At 44.5% G+C, this 23,177-nt stretch overlaps 1 long non-coding RNA gene across 1 annotated transcript; it reads left to right on the top strand.

The window, feature by feature from the left end:
* Positions 1–8,402: 8,402 nt before the first annotated feature.
* On the top strand, positions 8,403–22,669 carry LOC309611042. Its single transcript, XR_014234293.1, has 2 exons — positions 8,403–11,202; positions 18,033–22,669. It is a non-coding gene; the product is annotated as an uncharacterized lncRNA (long non-coding RNA).
* Positions 22,670–23,177: the final 508 nt, after the last annotated feature.

The following is a 23,177-nucleotide window of genomic DNA, read 5'->3' as shown; positions in this document are numbered from 1 at the left end:
AAAAATGTCTCTGGGATTTGATAGTGATTGCATTGAATCTGCAGATAACTTTGGGTAGTATTGACGTCCTAGCAACATCAAGTTATCCAAACCATGAATACAGATGTCTTTCCATTTATTAATGTTTTCTTCATTTTCCTTCAGCAACATTTTGTAGTTTTCAGTGTACAAGTCTTTTGCCTCCTTGGTAAGTTTATTCCTAAATATTTTATTCTTTTTGATGCCATTTTAATGGAATTGTTTTCTTAACTTCCTTGTTGGATTGCTTACTGTTAGTGTATTGAAACACAAGCGATTTTTGTGTGTTGATTTTACATCCTGTCACTTTCCTGCATCTGTTTAGTAGCTCTAACAATTGTTTTGGTTTTGGAGACTTTAGAGTTTTCTACGTATAAGATCATGTTTCCTGTGAACAGAGATAACATTACTCCTTCCTTTCCAACTTCTATGCCTATTATTTCTTTTTCTTCTCTTATTGCTCTGGCTAGACCTTGCAATATTATGTTGAATAGAAGTAGCTAAAGCAGGTATCTTATTTTCCTGATCATAGAGGAAAGCTTTCACTCTTTCATCACTGAGTATGATATTAGCCGTGGGTTTCTTCATATACGGCCTTTATTATGTTGAGGAAATTTCCTTCCATTTCAAGTTTCTTAAGTGTTTTTATCACAAAAGGGTGTTGCATTTTGTGAAATGTGTTTTCTGCACCAATCAAGATGATCATGTGGTTCTTTTCCCTTCATTCTGTTAATGAGGTGTATTCTGCTGATTTTTGTATATTGAACCATCCTTGTATACCCTTTACTGAGTCCTCCCCTTCAGGGATGCCCCAGAAGCCTCTGAGAAAGACTTGAGGGGGTTCCTCCCCTGGGGCTGACAAGCACCTCTTAGTTAACCCCCTCAAATGTGCCATCGGCTCTCTCTGGATGGTGGGAAGGGTCCTGGTGAACATTCTATTACATGCCACTCTGAGTATAAAATTTCAAACAGCATGTTCAAGTTTTGCAATTTCCAAAGAAAGACAGTTATTTTTTATTGCAGTGGGGCTGGGATTGGAATCCACACCATCTAAGCCCAAACTCCCATCTCTGTTCCTTTATAGGAGCTATCACACATGTGAAGCTGTATCTCCATGTCTCCATTTCCTTATCTGAGACTCTTTGAATCCAGGCCCTGGGTCTGGTGCTGGTACCCTTGCTGGGCAAGCTGTGGTCACCTTTCCAGTTGCCACTAGCGTAAAGGTCAGATATAATGAAAATGACAAAGGGGCCTCACAGAAGTCATTTCCTGCACAGATTAAATGAGCGTGGGCAGCACCTGAGTCATTTCTGTTCTTATAATGTGCCCAGGCCATTTCTCTGGGGCTGACTTCAGCACAACTTCCTTTACCAGAACCCAAAGCTGAAAACTCATGTTGGAGTGTGGACCGGATGATCTATCCTATGGCCCACCTTGGCCAAATGTGAGAGCAAATTCAATCACAGGTCCAAAGGTTAGTATAAAAGGACGTTTTAAGAAAATTTTAGGGCTTCCCTGGTGGCGCAGTGGTTGAGAATCTGCCTGCTAATGCAGGGGACACGGGTTCGAGCCCTGGTCTGGGAGGATCCCACATGCCGCGGAGCAACTGGGCCCGTGAGCCACAACTACTGAGCCTGCGCGTCTGGAGCCTGTGCTCCGCGACAAGAGAGGCCGCGACAGTGAGAGGCCCGCGCACCGCGATGAAGAGTGGCCCCCGCTTGCCGCAAATAGAGAAAGCCCTCGCACAGAAACGAAGACCCAACACAGCCATAAATAAATAAATAAATAAAATTTAAAAAAAAAAAAAGAAAATTTTACATAGATGCCTGGATATCAGCCCGTAGGAATGTCCATACAGATAGTCCTGATTTCCTGTCACTTGCTAAACTCTTTGTTTTAATGCGGTCAGCTCCTGATGTCTTCAGGGCTAATGAATCAGTTTAGATTAATGCAAAGTGCTCCTCTTCCCAGTCCTACTTCCCTGTGACCATCCATTTGTCCAGTGGAGGCCGGGCAACAGACCAACAAGACAGCGGAATCACCAGCGTCCACCACAATGGGGTTGGATTGTTACTGACCGTGAAAACTGAACTCATGCGGGTAACTTAGGCGCCATCCTTCTATTCTGAGTGAGAGGCAGGAACGTGGCAGATGAGAGGGTGGGCAGGGATCCCCAGGACGAGACAGGAAAGAGAAGCGCTGGGACCCATCCTGGGCTCAGACGCCTCCTTAGCGGTGAGCAATGAGCGAGCTGGGGATCTGCAGCGGAGGCAGATGTGGGCACAGTGTCCAGAGTGCCTCTGGGAGGGTGCCACTCGCCCCACAGGCACAGGGCTGTGAGTGGGGGTCTCTGTACCTCTGGTGGCAGCCGAGTGGGCCTCAGCCAACCCAGGGTCCCGGGGGAGATGGAGGGAGAGGTAACCTGGCTAAGGAGGCTGCTTCCCAGAAAGCGACCTCCACTGAGACTCTTAGAATCCGATAACCCTCCACTCTGAATCCTTAGGGAGAGGAGTCTATTTTGTCAGGCCAAGGGGACCAGCTGCTTTGGTCAGCAGTTGTGCTTCACACTGTAAATTAATAACCTGGGGTTCTGCTCCTATAGGCAGATGTGTAGCGGTCAAGGCCACGGATTCTGGAGCCAGACGCCGGGTTCTACACCCACTCTGTTGTCTACGAGCTGTGGGGCAGCAGGGAAGTTGCTTAATCTCTCTGTGTCCCCATTTCTTTATCTGCAGAACAGGCTTCTGTGTGCATGTAATTGGAACAGTGCTGGCACATAGTATGTGCTCTGTGTTAGTTACAATTATACATTTTCATCCTTCAAACACGGAGTTAATAGAAGTCTCCTTTACAAATGTGTCAACAAGTTCTGCCAACAAGTTCTTCCTGTTCCTAATCACTTGGCCTGACCCCAGAACTATAGAGGGATCCCTCAGGCAACAAGTCCCTTTAAAAAAACTTTATACTTTTTTAAAAAATTGGTGAGTTATGTCTTTTTCATAATAAAGTTCTAAAGTCGTCAGTACATGGGATGAAATCGTGAATAATCAAGGTTGCCCTTGACGTTATACCTTAGAGAGCCCCTGAACTGCAGTGTGAGGACAGAGCATCTCTCAGTGCACCCACCATGGACAGTTTCCCGCAGTGATGGACCAGATCCCTGTTTCTGCAGCTGAGCATCAGATAAGAGAGACAGCTTGCGTTTGAGAGCCACGTTGTATGAAAGACATGCGTCTGTATGTGCTACAAGCACGCTCGGCAGAGCCAAGTATCCACGCTGACTCATAGGACCTGACACTGACTGAGGATGAGCAGATTCATGTCTGCATCTCACACACTTTGCTACTAAGTCCCCAAAGCTTCCCTGTGGCGGACCCACTGTCTGAACTTCTCATGATCACAAGTATCCCTGTCACCAGCTCCTTCCCTGGGGTGACCTGTGTTTCCAAGACTGAGCCTGGGGAGGCTCAGGGCTGCCTTCCCACCAGGACCCCACAGCTGGTCCCCCCCCCCGTTCTCATAAAGTCTACTGAGTACTGTCCCATTCCTGATACCAATTTCTACTTTTTGAGGCAACAGAGTGCAAAGTATATTCAGAGGTATTATTTAAACATACTCACTTGGTTCAGAAATGGAGTTCATGGTTTGGATTCTTCTCTCCAATCTCTGATCACAAGCTGTCTGAGCTCACCACTGTCGATTGGAATTCAGGGCCGTTCTTGTTGGTTGAATGAGAACTGGGACGGACACTGAATTCCCCTGGAGGCGGGCCATTGAAAAGTCTGTTCCTATTTACTGCAAAGACACAAAACCATGCACCAGAAGGGATCTGGGACACACTGTTCTGTTCCCCCCAAAAATTCTGGGCAGATGTCCCTGAGACACAACTTCTGTTTACCTACCATGAAACGTGCCTTAAAATGATGCTGCACTAGACAACGCACGCCACACATCAGAGACACACCTTACTGAAGAAGTACTCGGATGTCAGTGGAAGTATCCAGAGCTGGGCATAAAGTACATAAACCATGAAGGGTGCTGCATTTCGCATAAGGGCTGCATGTCTCCATAGAAACGACACAAAATCTGACCAAGGAAATGAATGCTGGATGTAAAGTATTTGTTTAATTTTAATGTGAGTAGTTTTTAAGCTGTTTATTCCCAATGCTATTGAAATATTCACATGGTAACGGTAAATGCCTTTAATCTCTTTGGGTATTAAATTGGTTTTTCTGGTGGATTGACTCCTTCTGGTGAATAAAGGGGGGACATGAAGCAATGTAAACAGAGCCAAAATCATAGACAATGAAAGAGCAAATGCAAACAGAGTCCAGTGGGATTTGTAATTAGAACCAACTCATCTCAGGCACAGATCCCGGAGACCCCTCTACTCCAGAACTGCAGTTCTATCAATGCAGGCCCTTCAACATTTCTAACCTATTGCTTTTAATTATATTTTCCTGACATATTGAATAGTGGTTTCTCTGATTACAGTTGCCATCTGCTGGATTTCAGAGCAAAGCTAGCCTTAAGTGGGAGGGGGCAGGAGGGGGTCTTCCACTCAGGGTGGCTTCCTGAGCTGAGTGCAGGTCACCCAGGTGTTCTCACTCTGTGGAAATCTACTGGGCTGTGCACTTGCGATTTGCAATTAAATTTCAATAAAAGGAAAAATAAGCCATTCCCTGAGATAATCAAGGACACTCTATTTTAAGAAAGAGGTTGTGATAGGTTTCCATTATCTTTATTAGCTTCTCATCCCTGGGAGAGGACCATGTATCCCCACCCTGCTCAACTCAGGATTGCTCAAGTGCCAACTTACTTTGGCCAAATAAATGTGGGAGGGACAGTGTGTGCCACTTCTGACCAGGAGCTTTAAGAATCCCTCTCTCCCCCCGCATTTCTCTCCCTCACACCCCCATTCCTGTCTCCCTCCCTCTTCTCTCTCCCCCTCCCTCACTTGCCTGTCCTTTGGTTGGTGGTGCCTTTTACCTGTGCCACTGGATGACATCCCATGGGAAAGGCAAAGGGGAAAAGCCTCCAGAGGGAGAGACAAAAGCAGTGGGGCATGTTAAAGAGAGCCTGGAGTAGCAGGGAAAAGGAGGAAGGAAAGGTAAGGAGGAGAAGGAAAAGGAGGAGAGAGGAGGAAGAAGGTACCAGGGAGAAGGAGGGAGGAAGCAGGGAGGGATCCACAGCCTGCACAGTGTGGATTGGGGCTCCTGCTGGGAGGAAGAGCCTGGGAGTAACATAGTCAAGTGGAGGGGCAGGTTAGTGAGGTGAGGAGCTAATTAGGGGTGTGTTGACAACGTGGACGTGTCCAGTGCACTTGACAAGGGGCTGGGGTTTGGGATAAGAAGATCACATATCTGCATCATCCTCAAAGTCAGACCAACCCTCACACTTTGCATACCATACCTATATGACTGCCTTTGCTAACACTTTTTTACTTTCTATAAAATGACCCACTTTTAACAAGTGGAATTTGATACAGGATACCATTCACATTAGCACCTCCCAAAATGGAATACTTAGGTATAAATCTAACAAAATATAACAAGATCTATATGAGGAAAATTAAAAATCTCTGATGAATGATATCAAAAAACTAAATAAATGGGGAAATATCCATGTTCATAAATAAGGAGATTCAACATTGTCATGATGTTAGTTTTTTTCCAAATTGATCTACAGATTCAATTCAACCTCATTGAAAATTGAAGCAAGTTATTTCATCACTATCGACAAACTGATTCTAAGGTTTATATGGAGAAGCAAAAGACCCCGAAGAACCTATACAATATTGAAGAAGAACAGAGTTGGAGGATTGATGCTACCCAACTTCAAGACTTAATATAAACTACAGTATTAGGACATTGTGATATTGGTAAATGAATAGACAAATGGATCAGTGGAACAAAACAGAGAGCCCAGAAAGAGATCCACGTAAATAGAGTCAACCTATCCTTGACAAGGAGCAAAGGCAATACAATGGAGCAAAGATAGTCTTCTCAACAAATTGTGCTGGAACAACTGGACATCCATATGAAAAATAAACTGAATCTAGATACAGATCTTATACGTTTCACAAAAATTTACTCAGAATGGATCTTAGGCCAAAATATAAAATGCAAAGCTATAAAACTCCTAGAAGATAGCTTAGGAAAAAGCCTAGATAACCTTAGGTGTGGTGATGACTTTTTAGATATGATATCAAAGGCATGGTTCATGGAGGAAATAATTGATAAGCTGGATTTGATTAAAATTTAAAACTTCTGTTCTGTGAAAGATATTATCAAATGATTTTAAAGACAAGCCACATCTGATACAAGACTGTTATCCAAAATATACAAAGAACTACTAAAATGCAAAAATAAGAAAATAAACTATTAAAAATGGGCCAGAGACCTAAACATATATCCCACCAAAGCCAAGACATACAGATGGCAAATAAGCATATAAAAATGCTCCACATCATATGTCATCAGATAAATGCAAGTTAAAACAATGAGATATCACTACATGCCTATTAGAATGGTCAAAGTCCAGAACAGTGAAAATACCAGAAAGGATGTGGAGAAACTGGAACTCTCGTACATTGCTGGTGGGAATACAAAACTACACAACCACTTTGGAAGACAGTTTGGTGGTTTCTTACAAAACTAAACATACTCTTATCATATGCTCAACCAATTAAGCTCATTAGTATTTATCCAAAGGAGTTGAAAAGTTGTGTCCACACAAAAATCTGAACAAAGATGTTTATAGCAGCTTTATTAGTAATTGCCAAAACTTGGAAGCAATGAATATGTTCTTCATTAGGCGAATGGATACATAAACTGTGATAAATACAGAAAATGGAATATTATTCAGTGTTAAACAGAAATGAGCTGGAGGGGGATGTCCACAACACAATGGCCTAAGACGTCCCTCTATTGTGTCTCCCATCAACACTAAAAATTAACAAAGATAAACAAAATTGACAAAACTAGTTAGACTAAGGGAAAAAAAAGAGACATCTCAAATCAATAAAATCGGAAGTGAAAGAGGAGAGATTACAACAGATACCAAAGAAATACAAAGGATCATATGAATAATCAAAGGCCAACAAATTGGATAACCTAGGAAAAAATGGATAAATTCCTAGAAATACACAACCTACTAAGATTGAATCAGGAAGAATAAGCAAATCTGAACAGACCAATAACAGGTAAGAAGATTCAATCAGTAATCAAAAAACTCCCAATACCAAAAAAAAAAAGCCTAGAAACAGATGGCTTCACTGGTGAATTCTACCAAACATGTAAAGAATAATTAGTGACAATCTTTCTCAAACTCATCCAAAAAATAGAAGAGGGGGAAACATTCCCAAACTCTTTTTACAAGGCCAGCATTACTGTGATATTAAAGCCAGATAAGGACACCACAAGAAAACTCTAGACCAGTATCCCTGATGGATTTAGATGTAAAATTGTCATCAAAATAGTAGCAAATTGAATTCGACGGCACAATTAAAAGGATTGTACATCATGATCAACAGTGATTCATCCCTAGAATGCAAGGATGGTTCAACATACAAAAAAATCAGTAAATGTGATACATCACATTAATAGAATGAAAGATGAAATTCATATGATCATCTCAATATATGTAGGAAACACATTTGGCAAAATACAATATCCTTTCTTGATAAAAAAAAAAAAAACTCAATGAACTGGATATAGACTGTACCTCAACACAATAAAGGTGATATATGACAAGCTCACAGCTAATATCTTACTCAATGGTGAAAGTTTGAAAGCTTTTCCTCTAAGATCAAGAATAAGGTAAGGGTGAACACTCTAACCGCTCTTATTCAACATATTACTGAAAATCCTAACCAGAGCAATTAGGTAAGAAAAAGAAATAAAGGCATCCAAATCACAGAAGAAGAAGTAAAATTTTCTGTTTGCAGATGATATGATGTTATGTATAGAAAATCTGAAAGACTCCACCAAAAGATGTTTAGAACTAATCAATGAATTCAGTGAAGTTGCAGGATACACAATCAATACATAGAAGTCAATTGTGTTTCTATACACTAAAAATGAAATATCTTAAAAAGAAAATTATCCCATTCACAATACCATCAGAAATAATAAAATACTCGGCAAGAAATTCAAGCAAGGAGGTGAAAGTATTGCACAATAAAAACTACAAGACTTTGAAGAAGGAAATTGAACAAGACACAAACAGATGGAAAAATATCCTGTGTTCATGGATTGGAAGAATTAATATTGTTAAAATGTCCATCATACAGTTAAAAGGATCATACATCATCTACAGATTTAATTCAATCCTTATCAAAATTCCAGTTGAATTTAATTCAATTCCTATCAAAATTCCAATCCCTATCAAAATTCCAATCATACATCATCTACAGATTTAATTCAATCCCTATTAAAATTCACAGAAATAGAAAAGTCCTAAAATTTGTATGGAACTATGAAAATGCCTGAATAGCTAAAGCAATCCAAAGAAGAGAAAAATGCTACAGGCATCACACTTCCTATTTCAAACCTATAATACAAAGCTATAATTATCAAGACATCATGGTACTGGCATAAAATTAAACACATCAATGAGACAAAGTTGAGAGCTCAGAAATAAACCCTTGCATAAAACTGATCTTTGACAAGAGAGCCAAGATTATTCAACGGGGTGAGGATAGTCTCTTCAATAAACAGTGTTGGGAAAACTGAGTAACTGCATGCAGAAGAATGAGATTAAACCCCTATCTTATACCACTCACAAACATAGTTTGAAATCGATTAAAGACTTAAACATAGTACCTGGAAGTATAAAACTCCTAGAAGAAAACATAGGGAAGAAGTTCCTTGACATTGGTCTTGGCAACAATGTTTAGGCTATTACGCCAAACTCACAAGCAACAAAAGCAAAAATTAATAACTGGAACTAAATCAAACTAAAACGCTTCTGCAGAGCAAAATAAAAAATCAACGAAATGAAAAGGCAATCTATAGAATGTGAGACAATATTTACACATCATACATCTGATAAGGGGTTAATATACAAGACGTATAAAGAACTCATACAACACAATAGCAAAAAAAAAAAAAAAAAAACAACCCAATTTAAAACCAGCCAAGGGAACTGAATAAACATCTTTCCAAAGAAGACATCCAAATGCTCAGGAAAAGAAAGGGATCTGGTTAGACTGCCTCATGTCGTGTGCTCCTAAAGATGGTTCAGCTGTGCCCTGGAGGGTGAGATCGGATTGTGAGCATGTGGCAGCAGGTCCGCCCCTTAGTGTCTGTATCCCCAGGTCCCCAGACACACTCTTTCCAATGGCCACCCTCCAAATTTTGCCAGGGGGTGCCCTTTATGGAGAAGTCCATTCACCATTGCAATTCCACAAGGCATGCCATTAACTTATGCAACGGGCCATCAGAAATTCAGACCTCAGGCTATTGACGGGGTTATAGAATTCTCCCCTCCAGTCAGACAACCTCAAGTTAGAACTGAGTCTTTCACACTGCACGTCAGTTCGGGTCAGCACGACATAGTTACACTTGGCTACCGATTCACCCAAAATTAACCCATCATGAACCCATTGTCTGAATCTCTTATGATCACAGGTACTTGCGTCAGCAACTCCTTCCCCTCGGGTGACCTGCGCTGCCCACACTGAGCTGGGGAGGCTCAGGACCGCCCTCCCTCCAGGATGACAAACACCCTTTTGGAGCAGAGTGAGTATATCTAACGCCTCTGAAACAATTTGCATTCTGTTGCCTCAAAAAGCAGAAACTGGTATCGGGAATGAAGCAGTACTGGGCAGACTATGAGAAGAGGGGGAGCTGGCTGTGGGTCCAGGCAAGGAGGCTCCCGCCATGGGGGGAGACACACGTTTCCTGCCTGGCCCTTGTCTCTCAGACACTAATAATCAAGGGAATGTTACTGAGCCAGATGTGGGTCCACTCACCAGCCACACAGCAAAGCCAACCTGCCGACACTAGGTTGTGGTGACGGAAGTGCAGTGTTCGTTTGCAAGGCACTAAACAAGGAGAATGGCAGCTTACGCTCAAAAGACCCAAACTCCCTGATGGCTTTCAGCAAAGCGTTTTTAAAGGCAGTATTTGAGGTGAGAGCTGCAGAATGTATGACTTTCCTCTGATTGGTTGGTGGTGAGGTGACAGGGTGATGTTTCAGGAATCTTAATCATCGACCTTCTGGCTCCAACCAGCCTGGGGTCCACATGCTTGTGGTCGGCATGCGGTCACCACCCTCCACCTGGGTGGGGGGTCTTAGTTTCTGCAGAACAACTCAAAGATATCTGTCAGATTGTCACATTCCTTCAGGAGGAACTAGGATTCTGCCATATCACTGAACTATTGTTTAAGCCATCATTACTTTCTTGCTTGACTGCTTTTCCTTTGTTTCTTGTTCCCTCGCTTCCCTAATGATTAACTGCTTGAGTCTGCTCTCTGGGACTCAAGGGAGGCCTAGGAGGCTGAAGCCTTTTCTACAAACAAGAAACAGGGGACACAGTGAGGCTTTTGTACCCAGGAGGGCCCCACAGTGTCCTGCTTTGTTTCAGTCCCCCCTTTTCTCTGATACTCCTCAATCCTGAGGGCAACAGGGGGTGGGATAAGAAAGGGAATTAAGTATCGGGTAGAGAAGTGAATCATAAACTCGGCAGGGGAGCTCAGTTGTAGGGGGACTTGGTTTCAGGAGTGACAAGACTGCAAGACTCACCCCTGCTCTCCAGATTAAATAACCAGCGGCAGGAGGCGATGTGTCCAGGAGCTTTTGTGCTCCGGAGACGGGAATTACAGCTGTGGCTTATGAGGGAGACGGCATTTCTGCACCGGCTGGTGGGGGATGGGGCTGGGCTGCCGCCTGCTGCATCCTGAGCCCCTGTCTCCCTGCTGCGCACCTGCTTGGGCCTCGCACTGTCCCTCAGGCTGGCTGTGCTCAGTCCCGCACTTCCTGGACGTCAGCGTGGACTTCTCTTTCCCAACACTCGGGCTCTCATCACAAATGTCCCCTCTGCAGGGAGACCCCCTGCTCCTCGGTCACCTCCCGGTCACCCCTCCTCACCCTGCATTTTCTATAGAGCACGCCTGGCTTCCTAGGTCCGCCAGCTCCTGGACTTCGCGTCAGCAGAGCCTGGCCCAGGGGGCACAGCAGGTATGCGTCTGTGTGTGTGCGGGGTGGGGGGGGGTGACCTACCTAAATCCAGAGCCCTGAGCAGGGAGGGACCGGATAAACGCCCACCTCCCCTCCTCATTCCCTCCATCCTCCTGCTGGCAGCCCTGATGTCCAAACCCCGCAGAGGCCAGCGGGCGGGGACCCGGGGACACTGTCCATGGAGATCGGAGGTCAGCCCCTCAGACAGCGCAGGGCAGGGGGGGTGGCGGGGTGAGTGGAGGGGAGAATGCAGAGTCCAGGGCAGAGGGCATGGGGTAGCTCCACCCTCCCTCCTCCTGCACCCGGCCTGCCGCACCCCTGCCTGCCCCTCCTAGACCCCAAATGTCTCAGAGCCAGACTCTCTGCCAACTGGCTGCCTGAAACCAGGCTTGACACCGGGGCGTCTTTGCCGCCCTCACGTCCGCCTGCCTCCTGCTCCTCCCCGGGTCAGGGCACGGCTGCCCTTTGTCTGATGCCCCCACAGATGCTGACCCTGGTCCTCCTGCCCCGGGCACCTGAGTATCCAGTACCTGCCCCAGAAGTCAGGGCCCTCAGAGCCTGAGAAACGCCGTCTCCTTCCCTCCCTCCCCTTTCATTGGAAAACCAGAGCCACCACAAATTTACTTTTAGAAACTAATATTCATTAAAAATCTAATAGTGTAAATTTATGGTAGCATTTGAGGGCAAATTAAAGGAATAAATAATTCATACATCTTTAAATGTGTTGTCCTTAAGCCGAAATATCTCCAGCTTGATTTCCATGCTTCCTACTGAATTATTTAAAGTAAGATTACTCGGCCGCTTGGGTCTGGTCTGCAAACCGCAAGTCAGCCCCCTCCCCAAGGCAGAGGCTGTCATGGGCAGCGCTGGGCAGAAGGCAGGTGGGAAACGCTTTGCAGCCCCTGGAGAGTGAGCTGCTGGGGCACCAAGGCCCAGAGCCCCTTGAGGGTCCAGGTCACCGCCGCCTGGGGCTCCATCAGGTGCCCCTGGGTGTTCGGGGCACCTCACCTGAGACGGAGCCCCTCCCCCAGGCTCCCCGAGGCCCGCTCCCCACCCCTGATGGGACTAATCACAGGCAGGAGAAAACCTCGTCTGGTCACCTGAGCCCATAGCTCCTCCCACCTTCTGGGCCCTGTGCTGACATCACTGTGACCAGCAGAGAGTGGGTTCTGCGGTCATATCCTGTGGGAATCTGGGGGATCCAGCACAGTTTCCCCGGGTGGATGGATCTGCTCCTGACAGGGGTTGCAGAGCTGTGATGGGGGCCCCCCTGGGACTGGGCATGTCCGGCATCTCTGCCCCCTGGGAGCACAGAGCCCGCTCCCACCTGACCCCTGCTCATCCAGATGCCGCCCCCAGGTCCCGTCCTGAGGGAGGGCGATGCTGAGGGGCTGCCCCGTGGGCTCGGCTCCCTGGGCTTCCTCCTCTGCCCCCCATGTGTGCACAGCGGGACGGGGGGCTCGGGCTTGACTTGGGTCCTGACGATCAGTCCACACACATCCCAGCACCCGATGTGGGCCCTGCTCCCCACTTGAGTTTGCTTTCAAAGCAAGACCGTCTGCCGACTGCTCGAGGAGGGGTGACTCACGCAGTGCGAGCTTGGTTGTCACAGGGGAAGACCTCCTCCTGCAGGACGATGCCATGGGCTGGGGACAGACCTCTCTGAGTGCCGCCTCCTCCTGGGGCTTCCTGCTGGGGTGTCACTGTCCAGGGCTCATCTCCAGAGGCTGGACGCTCAGGGCCCCAGGGCTAGGGCCCTTGTCTCATGGCCCAGGGGCCGGGAGAGGGGAAGGGGGCACTGACCTCCCTGTTTGAGCATCTGCCTGGAGCTGGAGCTGTTCCGGGCACTGGGATGGAGACCCCTGCCCTGCTGGAGCCCTGTCTGCACGGAGCAGGGTCCAAGGTCAATCCCAGGCCTGGGCTCGCAGACCCCAGGAATCAGGACCCTCAGATCCGGGAGCAGCTGCAGAGGAAAGGGAGTCCTTGGGCCCCACCCCAGACCCTGAGTCAGACTCTGCAGGGAGGAGCCAAAACCCTGACATGCTAAAGCTTCCCAGATGCCATTTCCAACATTTATCATCAGGGAACCTGATGGAGAAGAAGCCTGTCAGGTCCAACCTCTCCCCAAGGACCGAGCTGCAGATCAATCACCCCATGTCTGCTTGAACCCTTCCAGTGACGGGGAGCTCACCACCCGTGAAGCAACCCTCACATGGGATTGTGAGAAACTCCTTCCCTGCGGGCCCAGACCAGCCGTCCTCAGCCCTCGCCCGGCCCAGCTCTGCAGATAGCGCTGCCCCATCCTCCACCCCCAGGGCTCCTGCCTGTCCTGAGTCTTGTCCCCCAGCAGAGCCCCTGCACATCGCCCCCCTAGCTGCCGCCTCTGGCCCCAGAGCAGGTACGTGTCCCAGGGCTCCGGCTCCAGCTGCCGCCTCTCCCCGCAGACCTCCGCCCACTTCCCTCCCGCAGCCTCGGGGGGCAGAGCCAACACCCCCATCGCCCCTCAGATCAGGCGTCGGGGCCGCTCTGACAGCTCGGGTGGGACCCTTAGGGGGGAAGACGATTCTGCCGGACGCTGGGGTCTGCGTGTGCTCTGCGCGCTCCGAGCCTCCAGCTGCTGCGCAGACCTTCCGCTGCAGGGAGGGGCCGCGTCCTCGCCTGCAGTCTGGGCTCTGCGGTCCCTCGACGTGCAGCCCCAGGCAGCGGGTTCAGGGAGTCGATCACCCGGCGCCTGCAGCCTCGGGCTGGGCTGGAGATAGGAGCCCCGCGCTGCGTTCCGGAGGCCTCTGAGCCCCGCTCCACGGAGGAGCTCCACGGTTCCCGCCGGGGCCTCAGCGCCGCCTTCTGCAGCTCAGACCTGCAGTTACGGCCACAGAGCAGGAAACACGCCGCCCTCCATCCCTGGGCTCCGCTCGGGTGACACACAGAGCAGGGTTTGAAGGGCCCCTGGGAGGCTCAGACCCACCCTCGGGGCTGTCTTTCCTGCAAAGCCTCTCACCTGGTGACTCGTGCAGGTGTGAACACGGATGAAACCTGCTTCCTGCCCACAGCCGGCCCTGAGTGCACCAGGGGGGACGGAGGACAGGGCGCTGCGGGGACCCGGGGGTCCTCTGACTGCTGTGCCGGAGCAGGTCCAAAGTCCGTTCTCTGCAGACACGTCAGCTCCATCCCTCAGGCAGAGCAAAGGTCTGAGGGTGGGTGCAGGGACCCCATCAACCTGTCCGCTGGCCCCGTGGCCCAGGGCTGTGGCAGCCCTCAAGTCCTGGGGCTCAGACCCCCTGGGCAGCTCTTCTGGGTTCTCCCCTGGGGGGTCCTCCCCTCAGCACCAGGGAGGGGTGTGTCTGTATTTGGTCAGGCCTCTCACTGTGACCACTGACCCCAAGTTACTCCTCTGCAATTTGGGTTTAGTGTCTGGAGTTCATCTGGCCATGGGCACGGAAGTTCCTTCATGGAGAAAGGGGATCCATTCTCCAGGTTCTAGGAAGAGGAGGTGTGTCTTCTCCCACAGCCTCCATCATGTGAAAGGAAGTGAAAATGGAGCTGGTATTGCTGAGAGAACTCTCTAAAATACAGCCGAGAGGCCATTGAGGAAGTGTGACTTACGGACGTCTCAGCCTGGGTGGAATCTGACGTTTGGACCAGTGTGGTCTTAATGCAGGCATCCAGAACCTCTGCCCAGTGTTCCAGAAACTCAAGATACTTATCAGGCCCTTACCCTCAAATAGCTCTTGATGTTTACCTACTTATCAGACACGTTCCCTAAAGTAACTTGTGACAACACATTCTTTAAGGACAAATATTTCCTTTATTGCATTAGAATCAATCATAATTCTTTATGCGTTCTTCTCCCAAATTTTTGCTTAGCCACATTTACGTGTACTGACAAATTCATGTATTTCAGTGGCTTTATGTTTCTGTTGAACAGCCATGCAATGTTTTATTGGCAGCGTCTGTGTATTTTAAAATATTCTGCCTCAGCAATGCCAATTCTTCACGTAAATGAAGATGAAATGTGAGATTAAAACACTGGTAAATTTTTTAAAAATTATAGTTCTTGAACAACATTGCGGCTTTTGCCTTTATATGCCCCTGACTCTTTCTTTTCTCTGGAACACTCTCGGTTTATCCAAATTTGTGTCTCCTGAATTACAAATCTTATTATTCTTTGCAGCCTTCATACCAATTATTGTTCAACATTACATGGTGTCAAAAGTGGGATCCAAAGTGACTCACCTCTACTTCCAACACTGCCATGGACATGAGTAAGGTACCTACAAGGGTCCCTTGTACTCAGTCATCTCCTTGGCAGCCCTAGGTCATGGGGGTAAGTCCTCTTGGTTCCAAAACTCCCATTTTGGTCAAGATTCTGAGTTATTTGGGTTTCCTCTGGTGTTGGCTTTATCTGGGAAGGGAATCCTTCATCTTGTGAGTACTCTGTTATGGGCAGTTCAATTTCTAAGGGCACTGCTGATGGGCGGCTGCCATCAAGAATGCCAACTCATTTCAAAACTTCCTCTTGTAAATTTCTTAGATGTGGGACTAAAATTACCCACCACGACTTGAAACTCTCTTGGTCCACTTGGGGCTCATTTGAGATTTCTAAATTAGTCTATTTTCATGCTCAATTGCGAAAAAAAACTAGAGGATAAGGCAAGTATGGGAAGCATATTGCAACTGATATTTGATGCCCCCAAATGAATCCACTATTGCTTCCCTCAAAGAAACTAACAATTATCGCAAAGGATTTCCCAGTTGGAAAAACCCTCTGAGGTTTCTGAGAGCATTCTCTCTGCTCCTTCCCGCCCGACTGAATGTCCCCTCAAGGCTCTCCTCCTTGCTAGTCATCTCTCTCTGACCTTCATTTTGCAGAAGGCTGGCCTTACTGCCCACCCCCCTGTAATGACAGCCCCGTTTAAAATCAGGTATAATGTCGTTGGATGGGTGGATCAACCTATGATGTCATTTAAGTTAATGAAAAATCACTGTATTTTCCTAAACAAAAAGATTTGAGGGAGAAGAGCAGCCCTGTTTCACAATTTTGCAGAAACTTTTTAATGTCTGATTTCATAGAAGACTGCTGAGTTCTCATATCTGCTCCTTCAGTCAGGCTACTGTGATTTGTTTTTGTTTTTGTTTTTTTATTTATTTTACTTATTTTATTTTTGGCTGCGTTGGGTCTTCATTGCTGCATGCCGGCTTTCTCTAGTTGCGGTGTGCAGGGGTTACTCTTCGTTGCAGTGCGTGGGCTTCTCATTGCGGTGGCTTCTCTTGTTGTGGAGCACGGGCTTTAGGCACGTGGGCTTCAGTAGTTGTGGCGCACGGGTTTAGTTGCTCTGCAGCATGTGAGATCTTCCCAGACCAGGGCTCGAACCGGTGTCCCCTGCATTGGCAGGATTCTTAACCACTGCACCACCAGGGAAGCCCCTGATTTGTTGTTTTGGTTGAAAATCTAGCATTACACAGATGTGTAGTTGGAAAGAGGAAGGAGTGTATTAATTGCCTTATTAGATGATTATGGATATTTTTCTTTGACTTCATACTAGAACTCACCAAATGGTAGTTTCTTAGAGGTTTGCCGAGTGTGGAATATGAAACCTTATCCAGTGAAGGTTTTGTGCTCTGTTAGGATGGACAAAATCACTCATCTAATTGGTACTTTGAATGGATATTGTACCCACACATGATTTTTTGAAATCTAATATTGATCACTCAGAAAATATTGGTTCACTGAATGATGCAAATTCTCCAAATGTTGACATATTTCATTATTCAACATCGAAAAGTCACATGTGTTAACATCTTACAAATCTTTGCAAAACTGGACATGCATCTCTAGAGGCAGTTAAAACCCACTCATTTTTTTTTTTTTCATCGATCTCCAAACCTCCCCTATTTATCTCAAAAGTCTTCTAACCTCTTTGGGAACTCTTAGCTAGACTACCTCCAACTCCCAAGACTGAGGAAAAAAAGAGAGGGAACGAAGCCTTTTAATACACAAACTGCTAAAAGGACTCTCATGCCCAAACAGCCTCCTTAAAATTGCTTGTCAAGAGCAAATGAATATCTTAAAAGTCTTCTCCACAAATAATGAAAGACTTTAGCCATCTAAATGGATAGACTTATTTATTCCAACTGTTATTTGTAAACTAGTGGGTTTTGTATTGTACCTGTTCATGACTAATGTTTTAAAATGAAAACTATGGGATCTCTCTGTGTATCTGTATGTGTGTATATCTATGTATGTATGTTATAGAAATGGTATTTTTTTACCTCCAAATGGTATTGCCAAAATTAATTTGTAAAAGAGCTCTATTTAATTGAGTTTAACAAACAAGCGCTTGCATAAACTTCTCAGAAATATAGTAGAAACCAACCCAAATTAGTCTCAGATTTACATGATCTGGGAAAATATTCAGTATTATAGCTAGTTTAAGCCTGTTGGTTTAATTAATATAGACATGTCTTCAGTGTTAACAACATTAAGAAACCTACTTTTATTGTACTTAGGTTAACTAAAAGTCAAATAAGTTCATATTATCTCTGTTACAAAATTTGTCAGCAAGAAAAATAACTTGGTATGGTATTTTCATAGGTAAACTAAAGAAATGTAAATGGAATAAGAGTTTTAGGTGAACTCTTTAAGAATAATTATGTTTTATGATGTGTCAACTTAAAACATAGCTTCCCAAAACTCTTTGGTAACTTATACCCTTAGAATTTTGCTAAATTAAGTTAAATGAGTTAAGTTAAATTCATTAAATATGTAGCTCATTCCCAAATAAGATAAGATACTGAAACATTAATTACTGAACATAGGCTTCCTTTTGCAGAAAAACTAAAGATATTTGGGACAATTAGTAAACATGTTTGGTGCCACACAGAAATTTTCTATGAGAAGGTATGTTTCTAGAAATTATAAAAAGTATAAGTTTGCCAATCTATGGAATGCTAATGTAAAAGAAAGTTCATAATTGCTTCCTTTTTAGTTTTCCCCAGAAAGGTTTCTAAGGGTTTGAAATTTTTAATGTATGTGATCAAAGCGAGAGAGAGAGGTAAAAGAAGATTTATGAAAAAGAAATCTTTGGAAAAGAATTTTATATGTGGTCAGGAATGGATAAGATTGGAATGAATTTAATTAAGTAAACAAGTTTTTATATCAAAAGTAAGCTGGTGCAAGTTAAAATTCATTTTTCTCTCTGTTAAAAGAATGGTTTTTTAGATTATTGGTCTAGTCTTAATGAGAAATTGTAAGCAAAGATTTTATTTACCTTTAATGTAATCTGTATAGAAAAACAAGGATGCTATAATTTGTAGGTAAGACTTTTTACAACTATTCAACTTTCTGTATTTGCCTGTGAAGTCTTTGTTACTTTGATTAAATGAATAAATAATGTTTCACAGTGACCTATGATCCTATTTCACCAAGTGTTTTTAAAGCTTTTGATATTTTTTAATAAGCTTCCCACAAATCACATTCTAAATGAAGTCTTATTGACCAGGAAATAACTTGGAGGTTTTCCAGAAGGTCCCCTGGAATACCTCAGAAGATTTATTTTCTCTCTCTATAAAAGAGAGACATTAAACTAATTACCTTATTTGGTAGGCTAATACATGGGAAGCATTGTCAAATAAAGGACGATAAATCTTCTTGGGTTGTATTGTATAGGTAAATGTTATTAACATAAATGTTCTAGAGATTATATGAAATTCCTAAAATTTGGATATGTCCTAGTATAATGTTATCAGTCATAATTCTACTTATTATCTTAAAATTACATGTGTCACAGAGATAACCAATTTTCATTGTCAATTCCATTCTAATGAATCAGTTCTTTAATATAAGAACAAATCTTGAATGACATATATGAATTAACTCATTGGAATACTGATAAAATGGGGAAAGCAATGCAATTGGAAGTTATCCCCAAAGACGGCCTCCCGAGTTTATCAGAGATGTCAAATCTGTCCTAAATATGACCCAGAAAAACCCATTTATACATCTATGGGACATTTTCCTCTCCTCTCAGGAGATACAGCAAATAGACTTCATCCAATTGCCTCCCTCTCAAGGGTATAATTATGTTCTGGAAATGATTTGCATGTTTTTCTCACTGGGTAGAAGCATTTCCTTGTCCCAGAGTCACAGTAATTAGCGAAGTGCTATTAGAAAAAATTATCCCAACTTGAATTCTCTCTGAACTACATAGTGACAGAAGGCTTCCACTTTGTAGGACAAATTTTATAGTCTGTCTGTAATATTTGGCCAATTATGCAACATTTTCACCACTCCTACCATCATCAATCCTCTGAACTGGTAGTATGCACTAATGGAATAATTTAAACTATTAGTTTTAAAATTAGTTGAACCTTTTAAGCTGCCTTGGCCTGAAGCACTGCCTTTGGTTTTGCTTAATCTCAGAATCACTCCCTCAGGAAAAATAGACTGTCACCATTTTAAATTGTTACCGGCAGTCACATGCAACTAGGTGAAGGAATATATGAATCTGCTATGACGAAAGGAGATCTCCTCACCTTCTTCCAAGAATTAACTAAAGCCCTTACAATTCATACAAAGGTTGTAGAGCAAACCTTTCACAGCACGCTCCTGGGAGACAAATACCTCCAACATCATGACCTGGCAAGTATGTCTACTGGGACCAACACCTTCACAAAGACACCCTTCAACCTCGTTGGAAGGGACTTTACCAGGTACTGTCAACTTGTGCCACTAAATTTAAAGGCATTGACTCACGGATTCATGTTTCTCATTCAAAGAAGGCAACACCTCCTGCCTGGACTTCACAACCATCTAGAGACCTGAAACTCAAATTAACCAGACAAAAGCCAGGATGATGAAACAAACAAATCTGTTGTGGATAGCTTTCCCATGATTTGGGACCAGGTCTGTATAATCTTCCTTTTTATTTGCCTTTTCCCATCTATCAATGCTTTTGATTCGAACATTTTTCTCCTATGGGCACAATCACAGGCTCATTTTGCAAACGAATCCCATTGTTGGATTTGTGGACAACTGCCCTTGTCCAGCACTTCTGAGTTACCTTGGTGAGTATCTCCATTATAAGGATTTGACTGGTTGGCTTTAAGAAACTTCATTTTAGAAGAAAGAAATGCTTGTATTACTTTAGAAATCATGGATATCATTCATTGGAACCCACATGAATGGCCCATCAATGGCCCAAACCTTAAATAACTCTGTGCATCGGTATTTGTTTTCTCTTAGTGCTACCACGACCCAATCTCAGGAAAGAATTAGAATGTCAGAACTGAAGAATGGCACCTCTTGTCTTTTAGGGTGTACTGTTCCCCAATTACAGGACAGATTTACATGGTTAACACTGTGTTAAGGACATCTAAGTACCAAAGCCCCATTATGTTGGGAACAGCTTAACCTTACAAAGATGAACTTACCTAATAATACCTGACATCTTGGATGGGCACCACATGATTCTTGTGCTGCAGCTATCACCTTAAAAGCTAGTGGTTGGTTAGCTGATTCACTTTGTTATAAAGCAGAAACTAACACAACATTGTAAAGCAATTACACTACAATAAAGATGTTAAAAAAAAAAGAAAGAGCTAGTGGTTGGGGACTTCCCTGATGGTCCTGTGGTTAAGAATCCACCTTCCAATGCAGGGGATGAGGGTTCGAGCCCTGGTCAGGGAACTAAGATCCCATGAGCACGAGGCAACTAAGCCCATGTGCCGCAACTACTGAGCCTGCACGCTCTAGAGCCCACACGCCACAACTAGAGAGCCCATGTACTGCAAGTACTGAACCTACACTCTGCAACTACTGAGCCCATGTGCTCTGGAGCCTGCATGCCACAACCAGAGAGCCTGCACACCGCAACTACTGAGCCCACACGCCGCAGCTACTGAGCCCACATGCTCTGGAGCCCACACGGCACAACTAGAGAGAAGCCTGCATGCCACAACTAGAGAGAAACCCACGTGCTACAATGAAGATCTCATGTGGCCCAGCTAAGACCTGAGACAACCAAATAAATAAATATTTTTTAAAAAGCTAGTGGTTGGTTTGGAACTGATTGGAATACATGGCACAGTATTTGTTGGGTAATCCCAAATGGAACCCAATGGCTTTGTGAAACTAACTTCTGGCCTTGGGTCCCTCCCAGATGGATAGGATGTTGTACCTTAGGATTTCCCTGGACTCAAGGGCATATTCACACAACTCTCAACACAGCCCCTGAAAATTATCCCTTATAAAAAGCAAGATGGGCTAGGTTAGTCATTTGGCATCTATTTTTGTTCCCTCACTGGGACTTGAAGATGTCATTGCTCATATAGAAGCTTTAACCAAATTTCCCCAACAAGCTATAAATCTTTAAAATTCTGAAATATCTTTAATAAGAAAGGCAGTCTTACAAAACTGGATGGATCTTGACATTATTACAGCCTCTTAAATTGGTACCTGTGCTATAATACAAGCAGAATGTTGTGTTTTAATACCAGATGAATCTTCTAATGTCACCAACTTAATGAGTCATATGAAAATACAAATAAATGCCATGAATGACCCAATGCCCAGTTTTGTAGAAACACTAAAAGGTTAGTTAGGCTCAGGTGAAAGTAGGCTAAGAGCTTTGCTTATGACATCACTTTTGATTGTTGCAATATTAATAAGTGTGTGTGTTCTATAAGTTGTTAATATTTTGTATCTCTCACTGTTGTGCTATGGCACCCTCCACAGGGATAATGATAGCTTGATGTTTGGAGATGATTAACCACCCCCATGAGATTCCTCCTAATGAAGATCCACGAACTTCTCCTGTTTTGAACGCCAGTTACAACTCACTTCCGAGATGGATCCTTGTTGCCCAAATGTGGCCATAAACTCTCTAACACGATACCTCTCACGTAACCACCTCTTTCCCTCCTCTGTGGGACAAGACTTTCTGGGAATGAGACTTCCCAGTGCTGAGGAAGTCAGTGCTGATGCCAAATAACCAGATGGCTGCTCATCGATGCTTTCCAAAGAGGATCTGTATCCAAAGGGGGAAATGTGAAAGGAAAATCAAAATGGAGTCAGTATTGCTAAGAGAGCTCTCTAAAATGGAGCTGGGAGACCACTGAGGAAGGGTGACTTATGCATGTCTTAGCCTGGATGGAATCTGACTTTTTTGACTAGTTACTGTCTTAATGCAGCATCCATAATATCTGCCTGATGTTCCAGAAACTCAAGATATTTATCAGACCCTTACCCTAAAATAACTCATGACAGCCTATCCCTTAGGGAACAAGTATTTCCTTTCTTGAATCATAGTGCATCATTATTCTTGAACAACCTTGTGGCATTTGCTTTTATGAGCTCTTGACTCTTTCTCTTCCCTGTTAACACTCTTTGGTTTCACCTGAATCTGTACCTGAATCTGTATCTCCTGAATTGCCATTCTTAAGACCCCAAATAAAGCTCTTTGTTCTTTGCTGCCTTGATACTGATGACTGTTCAACAACCATCAGAGAAGGCAGCCTTGCCCTTAATCAATAAACCTGAGAACAGAAGAGTCAGTGTCAGACAGGAGAGCCCCATGTGAGGCAGGGCTAGCTTGTTAAGCTTGCTGATGTAGGGAGGACAAATATTTTCCCTCTACCCTCCTGTGTTCTCCTTGGCTGAGACTCTATAATGAAAGACAGATTAACAAGGGAAAATCAAATAGAAGTTTATTAACATATGTACCTCAAGTACACATGGTAGATACTCAGGAAAATGAGTGACCTCCCCCAGCTGACTTAGAATCCAGACTAAAAGCCATCTTAATAGGGAAAGGGGAGGGGGATGTAGACCTCTTAGGGGAGAGTGAAGGATTCTCAGGAAAGACGACAGGGCCCTTGGAAGAATAAATGGGAGGATAGTTTGTGACAAGTTTGTCTGAATGTGGTGTCTCCTCTCCTGTGACAAGAGCCAACCTTCCCTGTTGGTGAGCCTTCCAGGA

Source organism: Balaenoptera borealis (genome assembly GCF_965194805.1).
Source record: "Balaenoptera borealis genome assembly, chromosome: 14".
Taxonomy (NCBI): Eukaryota; Metazoa; Chordata; class Mammalia; order Artiodactyla; family Balaenopteridae; genus Balaenoptera; species Balaenoptera borealis.
This window is presented reverse-complemented; position numbering and strand designations above follow the sequence as displayed.